This window comes from Aegilops tauschii, chromosome 2 (assembly GCF_002575655.3).
Source record: "Aegilops tauschii subsp. strangulata cultivar AL8/78 chromosome 2, Aet v6.0, whole genome shotgun sequence".
Classification (NCBI taxonomy): Eukaryota; Viridiplantae; Streptophyta; class Magnoliopsida; order Poales; family Poaceae; genus Aegilops; species Aegilops tauschii.
In genome coordinates, this window is record NC_053036.3 from 247777739 (window position 1) to 247787171 (window position 9433).

The 9433-nt window shown below is 47.1% G+C and overlaps 1 long non-coding RNA gene across 1 annotated transcript; it reads left to right on the forward strand.

Moving 5' to 3' along the window:
- The first annotated feature begins 3123 nt into the window (after window positions 1-3123).
- On the forward strand, window positions 3124-6153 carry LOC141041630 (uncharacterized). Its single transcript, XR_012202393.1, has 2 exons — window positions 3124-3522; window positions 4642-6153. It is a non-coding gene; the product is annotated as an uncharacterized lncRNA (long non-coding RNA).
- Window positions 6154-9433: the final 3280 nt, after the last annotated feature.

Sequence of the window (9433 nt, forward strand, 5' to 3'; positions counted from 1 at the left end):
CGTTTGGAGCTGCAATTTGGAGCAGGATCTTCAACATCAATAGTGACACGAGGCTTGATCAGAGATTTACGGCCACGAGAATCAGACGGCTGGTCCACTTTAATACCCATATACTAATTGCTGCGGGGACTGCGACGAACATCAGCAGTGCTTAGCAGCGTATCAGAACGATCCCTACGGCCCCTTTTGCGAGATGGAGAAACTTGGTGTTCAACAAGAGGAGCAGTCGGAGCAAAGGCATGGTCCAGAAAGTTGTCTTCCGCCTGAGCCACACTTACATCATCAAAAATCTCCGTAATTACCACCGAGGATGGCACATGTGCAAATGGTTCAGCATCCTCCACCAAAACCTGAAAATTTGAGGAAATAGGAGTGTCCTCAAACCACAATTTCCTGACCACCTTACGAGCAGGAGCCGAAGGCACTATTGTTCTACAGCCAAACCTGTAACCTCGCTGGGAAGGCTTGCTCAGCTATCATATGGGGTCCATAAAAGGGATGTGGGTCACTGCCATCGACCGGAGGGGGGTCCTCCCCCGCCAATGGAACATCATGAGTGTGAGCATTCGACTCTTCAGAACGCAACAAGTAAACTGGCACTGTCCAAGATCTACGCTGGCCACCCATTTGCCGCATCACAAAACTACTAGGCACAAGTGACGGACTCATGATCCATGATTTGACAAGTACACTAGAGACTGGATCCTGAGGAGTGAACAACTAAATTAATTTGACAAATTGAGAGACAGCCTTATCAATCCAGAAATTTGTTTGATAGTCTTGAGGGAAAGCAAGCATCAGAACCCACATCTGCTTACCCAATGATGGCATGCGCATGTTCAGACCTTCATCATGTTTAACAAAAGTAATCTCATTGTCCTCACCCAGCAAGTAAGTTTTCCCGACTACATCATCCCTAATAAAACCATTGCAGAAGCGATACAATCCAAGCCCCAAAGCAGAATCTTGCACATCTCTAACAAAAAACCTATCATGGTTCAAAAGCCTTACAATTTCCTGCCTGGCGACTCAACGGAGATGGATCGGAATAGGCCTGTTGGACTCAGCAATGGCATAGTCATCATGGCAAAGAGGTGGAGTCGCGCTGAGAGCCATGTCTGCCCTCACCTTGCGATCAGCGGGGCCTTGCTCGATGTAGAAGCCCGGCGGAAGGAAGGCGAAGGGGTTGCACGTGAAGTTCGCCATCGCTATAGCACGGGACGGAGAAGGAGCAAAGTTGGCAATGATGAGGGCGGCAGATGGGGAAGAAGAGCAAATATCCAGAGGACGCGGGATATCTATGGAGTTACGTTTCTACTGCCAAACAAATTTCCCTGAAAATCTCACCCGCCAACAGCCAACGACAGAATGCCCATAAGTCGAACAGACTTGACATCGCGGGGTTTGCCTACATCCCAGGTAAGTATGGCCGATTTGCAGACACCTCGGGCAGAAAGACTGATGTTTGGGAACCCAAATAAAATTGTTACGATTGCTTCGGTTGACGGCGTAATTTTTCCGTAGAGATATATTCTGTTGACTAGAGAATCGGCGGTCGTAACAGGCAGCAGCTAAATGACCGAGCTCAAAGCAAGAGAGACATCTTGGCCCAATATTACAATTACTGAAACAATGGCCCATACCGAGGCAAGACGTGCATGCAAACTTGTATAATGGTTAATCACAAACATGAGATCCGATTTTGAGTATCCCGACCTATTGTTATATTGTGATCCAAATTATTTGGACTAGACGTAGTACAACTGATGTGGGCCTTTGCGTTGACGTCTACGCGTACGAGTACAACTCGTTTATTTATACCCCATGTAGTCGCACCTCAGACGGTCTGTCGTCTCGTGCTTGTAATACTCCTCCTTATAGTGATTGCGCCTTCGCGCGTCCGTGGTTTTCTCCCGCAAAGGTTTCCACGTAAAAATCTGTGTCTCTCGTGTCTCGTTTTATCTCGTTATTATCTAACAAGTGGTATATAAAGCTGATGTTTATATACGAGATTTGAGACGAGTGGAATTAGGGCTGCGGTCTGGTCCGCCGCCGCCGTCCTGCGATTCGTCAAATCGCAGGTTTCGCCAAGATCACCGCCAGGAGTTCCTACGTGAGCAGTCGACCGGGTCCAGATCAAGCTCGGAGATTCCTACGTGTCCGAGATCGATCGCTGTTGGCTGTTTTCTTCTCATCGCTGGATCCGCCAAGTTGTGGCTGCTGCCCACGTATAGGCTACAAGTCCCGAGGACACGCTGCCGCCGCTGCTACTTTTTCTGGCGTGAAGACCGCTCAAGTCCAAAGAATTATCAAGTACTTGCACTAGAACGTGACGAAGGCTAGTACTAGTTGAGTACTAGTAATCAGATTTTCAACTTCAATTACTACGTCCACTGCCCGACACTTTCAGGTGCTATTTATCCTATTTTGTTTGATCCGCATATTAAATTCTGTCAAGAATTCTTCTACTAGCTTATACTACTTTATGAACACAGATTTATCGACTCATGGCATCCATGAAGTACGATATTCCGCTGCTGGACCGTGACATAAGGTTTACCCTATGCAAGTGTGACGTCCGGATAGTTAAGCTACAGTGAACCTCCGCTAATGATGCCACGTCACCTCGGTTACCGTTGATAAACTCGTGTCAGTTTGAAACCCAGTACAAATTTGAAATTTTAAAATAGAAACAACCAACAAAAGTTTTCAAACAAAAAAAAATGTTCAAAAGGTTACAAATATTCACTAACTATTTAACAAACAGTATTCAACATTTAATAAAGTATTTAATTGCCCTAAAACCAATTAAAACAGTGACCAAAACAGCCCCACTAATCCATTTTCTATTTATGCAAAATCCAAATGAATTCAAATGCTCACCGAACCTTTTTGTGGCAATTCTAAATAATGCCTAGTATTTGATCTGTCAAGTTCTTTTACAAAATGCATTGATGGCTCTACTTATTGCAAAGCAGGGTAGAAAAACTAAACAGAAAAATAAAATAAATAAAAGAGAAGTAAATTTAAAGCCTAACACTGCTCACCTAAAAGCCTAGTACTACAGAAGGCCCAGCCCACCAGTGGGCTTTTCTCCTACCACTTGAACAGAACAGGGAGGCCATGGCGCTGGCAGTGCTCGCACGCCGTCCATGCTGTGGATGTCGCGCTGTCGGCCATCCCGCGGCTCCTCTGGCTGGATAACATCGACCCCGAGCCCCCTGGATCGAACCCTAGCCCAGAAATTTCCCTCTCGCACTCGCGCTTCTCCTCTGAACCTCGTGTTCGAGCTGTCGTCGACGCGCCGTCACCGTCCCCGCGGCCACTGGCCTCCCCGGCGATCGGGAGGTCGTCCAGGGACTTCCTCGTCGTCGACTCCGTCATCCCCATGCATCCATTCAACCGGAGCCGCACCGTACGTGTGGATCGAGCCGTCTTCCCCGCCACGGCCGTCGCCGTTCGTCGTCAGATTTGTTGCCTCTCGAGCTCTCCCGACCTCCCAACCTCGTCCACGAGCACTGGGTGAGCCCCTCTACCGATTCCCTCGCTTTTCCCTTTCGATCTGGGTCGTTTGCCGCCGCTCCCGTACTTGCCTGTGGCCGCCATGGCTGCAGCTCCATCCGGCCGCGCCCTGGCCGCGCACCCGCGAGTGCCTGTCCGAGCATGGCCTCGCGCCACTGCCTGCCGCTGCTCGCCCCCGCTGTGCCCTGCTGCTCCCCCCTTGCGACGTGTTTGCCCGCCTGCTGTCGCCTACTGCTTAGCGCCGCTGCTTCTACTGTTGTTGCTGCTCGCGTATTGCTGCTGCTTGCTTTGCTGCTCCCACAACCTGACGCTGCTTTGCCCTGCTACTGCTGATCTTGCTTGCTGTTATGCTTTCGTGTTGTTCGCTGCTACTGTTGCTTGCCATTCGCTGCTGCTTGCTAGTTCCTACTACAGCCGCTGCCCGCCTCTACTAATGGCCGTGGCTATGGCAAATCATGTGCTATGTGCGTGTATGCACAGCCAAGCTGGCCGGCCGTGCAAATTAGCTTAGGATCTAATTACTCGTACTAGTTAGTTTAACTACTAACCAATGACAATGCCTCCCGCTGTTAGTAATCTGATTTAGTTAAAGTCAAACTAACCATGGACAATGACATGTGGGACCTATGTTCACTATTCAACATTTGACCATTCAACCTTTGGCTGGGTCAGCCCAACCCCCACTGGCCCATTGTCATACTCATAGGCTAGAGTACACTATGTGACAAAGTATTTACTGTTTCATTTTCGAATTAAATTAAAACCAGAAATTTCAAAAATGATTAGAACTTTGAAAATTAATATAAAATAATCCATAACTCGGATGAAAATAATTTGTACATGAAAGTTGCTCAGAAAAATATGACGATTCCGAATAGGCAGTCCGTTCGTCTGCCAGGTGTCCCTAGCATAGCAAACGTGCAACAATCCCCCTCCGGTCCGTCTGTCCGAAAACACGAAACACCGGGAATACTTTCCCGGATGTTTCCCCACTTCGCCGATATCACCTACTACTGCGTTAGGTCACCTCTAGCACCGCGTATTGCCATGTTATGCTTTGTGGTGCTTTGATTGCTCTATTATTTATTGTGTTCCCCCTCCGTTACTTCTTTCCGGCAGACCCCGAGACTGCCGGCGACCCCCTGTTCGACTACGGTGTTGACGACCCCTCCTTCTTGTCAGAGCAACTAGGCAAGCCCCCCCTTTGATCACCAGATATCGCCTAGTCTTCTCTCTACTTCTTGCATTAGAGTAGTGTAGCATGTTACCGCTTTCCGTTAATCCTATCCTAATGCATAGCCTGTCTTTGCTACCACTATTGTTACCTTTACCTGCAATCCTACATGCTTAGTATAGGATGCTAGTATTCATCAGTGGCCCTACATTCTTGTCCGTCTGCCATGCTATATTATCGGGCCGTGATCACTTGGGAGGTGATCACGGGTATATACTATATACTTTATATACATGACACATGTGGTGACTAAAGTCGGGTCGGCTCGTTGAGTACTCGCAAGTGATTCTGATGAGGGGGCTAAAAGGACAGGTGGCTCCATCCCGGTAGAGGTGGGCCTGGGTTCCTGACGGCCCCCGACTGTTACTTTATGGCGGAGCGACAGGGCAGGTTGAGACCACCTAGGAGAGAGGTGGGCCTGGCCCTGGTCGGCGTTCGCGGATACTTAACACGCTTAACGAGATCTTGGTATTTGATCTGAGTCTGGCCATTTGGTCTATACGCACTAACCAACTACGCGGGAACAGTTATGGGCACTCGGCGTCGTGGTATCAGCCGAAGCTCTTTTTGACGTCAGCGACTGAGTGGCGCGCGCCGCATTGGACCGTAAGCTCGCGCTTGTATTAAGGGGGCTAGGTCTGCTTCCGGCCGCGTACTCAACGTGCAGGTGTGCAATGGGCGATGGGCCCAGACCCCTGCGCGCATAGGGTTTAGACCGGCGTGCTGACCTCTCTGTTGAGCCTAGGTGGGGCTGCGATGTGTTGATCTTACGAGGCCGGGCATGACCCAGGAAAGTGTGTCCGGCCAAATGGGATCGAGCGTGTTGGGTTATGTGGTGCACCCCTGCAGGGAAGTTTATCTATTCGAATAGCCGTGTCCCTCGGTAAAAGGACGACCCGGAGTTGTACCTTGACCTTATGACAACTAGAACCGGATACTTAATAAAATACACCCTTCCAAGTGCCAGATACAACCCGGTGATCGCTCTCTAACAGGGCGACGAGGAGGGGATCGCCGGGTAGGATTATGCTATGCGATGCTATTTGGAGGACTTCAATCTACTCTCTTCTACATGCTGCAAGACGGAGGCTGCCAGAAGCGTAGTCTTCGACAGGATTAGCTATCCCCCTCTTATTCTGGCATTCTGCAGTTCAGTCCACCGATATGGCCCTTTACACTATATCCATGCATATGTAGTGTAGCTCCTTGCTTGCGAGTACTTTGGATGAGTACTCACGGTTGCTTTTCTCCCTCTTTTCCCCCTTACCTTTCTACCTGGTTGTCGCAACCAGAGGCTGGAGCCCAGGAGACAGACGCAGGGCCGTCTCCAGGAATTTGGGGGCCCGGGACAAAATACAAAATGGGGTCCTAAATTTTTTTAAATTCATATAACAAAAGAAGTATCCAAAGAATATCTACACTACCAAAATAATACCTCGCTATCCGAGGAACGCATCATGCCCAAAGCATACATAAATTTGCTCGATTGCACAATATATGTGGATCTAAACTCAATGCTTAGCAATGGAATCAAATAGATTAAACATGACAAATAAGGGACACAAAAGAATACCAAATCAATAGTTTGCTTCATCCATTCCTCCCATGTATGTAGACACTCCTGTTGTTGCAGGTCGGTCGCTAATGAAAATATGTCTTCATCTTATTTTTCTGTAGCATGAAATAAAATTGATATAAAGTGCATCAACTCGGGTTTCATATATACATGTACAGATTTCTTTTTCAGTTCAAAATTACTCCGTAGTTCATTGTTCAAAGACATCAGTCAAACTTCAAGTGCATCTTTTATAGTTGTTGGCTTCTCTCAGTCCAAGAAATCAGTAAATTACCTACAGATTAGTGGCCGAGGCAACGAGCAGCACCGGCTTTGGAGGGGCAACAAGTCCTCCATGTAGCAGAGACAAGGCCAGCGTCTGGCGGCCAGGCGGAGGACGGGAATCACTGCTAGGCATGGTATGCTAGTGCAAGCACGGAGCAGCTATTAGGCAGAGCTAGACTGGGGGAGAGCGGCCGCCGCCAGCAGTCTGCAGCAGGCCGATACACGTGGATTCATTGCAGATCGCAAGAGAGGCGGCGCGTCTGCGTGGGCGAGGGACTGGCGAGGGTCACGGCCATAGGGCTCAAGCTGTAGCGAGCGCCGCAGAGACAGATTACCTAGCGTTTTTTTCTCCAACTAAAAAAACCCTCGTGTTTTCTCTTCAATCGGGGGCCCCATGAGTTGGGGGGCCCTGTGCGGTCGGCTACTTTGGCCCCCCTCATCGACGGGCCTGGACAGACGCCACTGTCGTCGACGACTCCTACGACACCGGAGGTGCCTACTACTACGTGCAGCCCGCAGAACGATGACCAGGAGTAGTTTAGGAGGATCCCAGGCAGGAGGCCTGCGCCTCTTTCGATCTGTATCCCAGTTTGTGCTAGCCTTCTTAAGGCAAACTTGTTTAACTTATGTCTGTACTCAGATATTGTTGCTTCCGCTGACTCGTCTATGATCGAGCACTTGTATTCGAGCCCTCGAGGCCCCTGGCTTGTATTATGATGCTTGTATGACTTATTTATGTTTTAGAGTTGTGTTGTGATATCTTCCCGTGAGTCCCTGATCTTGATCGTACACGTTTGCGTGCATGATTAGTGTATGGTCAAATCGGGGGCGTCACAGCAAGTCAAGATGCGGGCGTTGTTGGCACAGTCCGACTATGATAAAGCACTGGATAGTTTTGGGAAGAATAAAATTCAGGACTGGACTGATGAGGAGAAAAGAATTGATTGTAAGGCGTTGTCACAAATTCAACTCCATTTGCATAATTATATTTTGCAGGAAGTTTTGAGCAAGAAAACTGCCGCCGCTCTATGCTTAGAGCTGGAAGGTATTTGCATGACAAAAGATCTTAGCAGCAAGATGCATCTGAAGCAAAAATTATTCCTGCACAGATTACCCGAGGGAGGTAATGTTTTGAATCATATTTCAGAATTTAAAGAGATCATATCTGATCTAGCTGCAATGGAGGTTAAGTATGAAGAGGAAGATACTGCTTTAATGTTAATTTGTTCACTACCAAGTTCTTATACTAATTTTAGAGACACCATATTATACAGTCGTGATACTCTCACGCTTAATGAAGTTTATGAAGCTTTGAACTCCAAGGAGAAGATGAAATTAATGGTGCCTCATGATGGTTCGTGTTCATCCCATGCCGAGGGATTATCTGTTCATGGCAGGACAAAGGAGAAGAACTCACATAATGGAAACAGAGGCAAAAGTAAGAACGGCTACAGGGGCCGGTCGCAATCCAGAGACAAGAAGTATTGCAGGTATTGCAAGAGAGACGGGCATGACATCTCAGAGTGTTTCAAGTTGCAGAACAAGGAAAAGAGAAAAGGTAACAAACAAAGTGAAAATTTTGCTAATGTTGCTCGTGATGATAGTTCTGATGATGCTCTTGTCGTTATTGCTGGATGTGCTGAGACCAATGATGAGTGGGTACTTGACACTGCATGCACTTTTCATATGTGTCCACATAGAGATTGCTTTAATACTTTTGATTCCACTACTTCTGTTGGTTCCGTTTTGGGTTTTGATAATTCACCATGCAAGATTGAAGGCATAGGTTCCGTTCGAATCAAGATGTTTGATGGCACAATCAAAACTTTGACAGATGTTCGGTATATTCCGAAGATGAAGAGAAATCTTATCTCTGTTAGTTCCCTTGATGCAATGGGGTACCAGTATTCAGGTGGAGATAGTGTTTTGAAGGTCACCAAACGCTCCCTTATTGTGATGAAAGGTGACTTAAGTTCGACCAATGGTCTTTATTACCTTCGAGGTTCTACCGTTTCAGGTAACGCTACTCCAGTTATTTCAAAGAATTCTGATTGTGATGCTGCTAACCTTTGGCATATGCGTCTTGGACATATGAGTGAACTTGGTTTGGCAGAGTTAAATAAGAGAGGTCTTCGTGATGGATTTGAACCTGGTAAATTGAAATTTTGTGAGCATTGTATCTTCGGCAAGCACAAGAGGGTGAAGTTCAACACTTCGACTCATACAATCGAAGGTATTCTTGATTATGCGCATTCTGATTTATGGGGACCATCCCGCAGAAAGTCACTAGGTGGTGCAAGTTACATGCTGACCATTATTGATGATTATTCGAGAAAAGTTTGGCCTTATTTCTTGAAGCATAAATATGAAGCATTCTCAGCATTTAAGGAGTGGAAGATTATGATTGAGAGACAAACTGAAAAGAAGGTAAAAATACTTCGCACTGATAATGGTATGGAATTCTGTTCTAAGCAATTTAAAAATTATTGCATGTCTGAGGGCATTGTCAGACATCACACCGTTCCTTATACTCCTCAACAAAACGGTGTTGCTGAGTGTATGAATAGGACCATTATTTCCAGAGCCCGTTGCATGTTGTCCAATGCAGGTTTGCATAGGCGTTTTTGGGCTGAGGCAGCTTCCACTGCTTGTTATCTTATTAACCGTTCACCATCTATTGCTCTTAATAAGAAAACTCCAATTGAGGTATGGTCTGTTCACCTGCTGATTATTCATAGTTGAGAGTTTTTGGTTGCACTACTTATGCTCATGTTGATAATGGAAAATTGGAACCTAGGGCTGTTAAGTGCATCTTTCTTGGTTATAAGTCTGGTGTT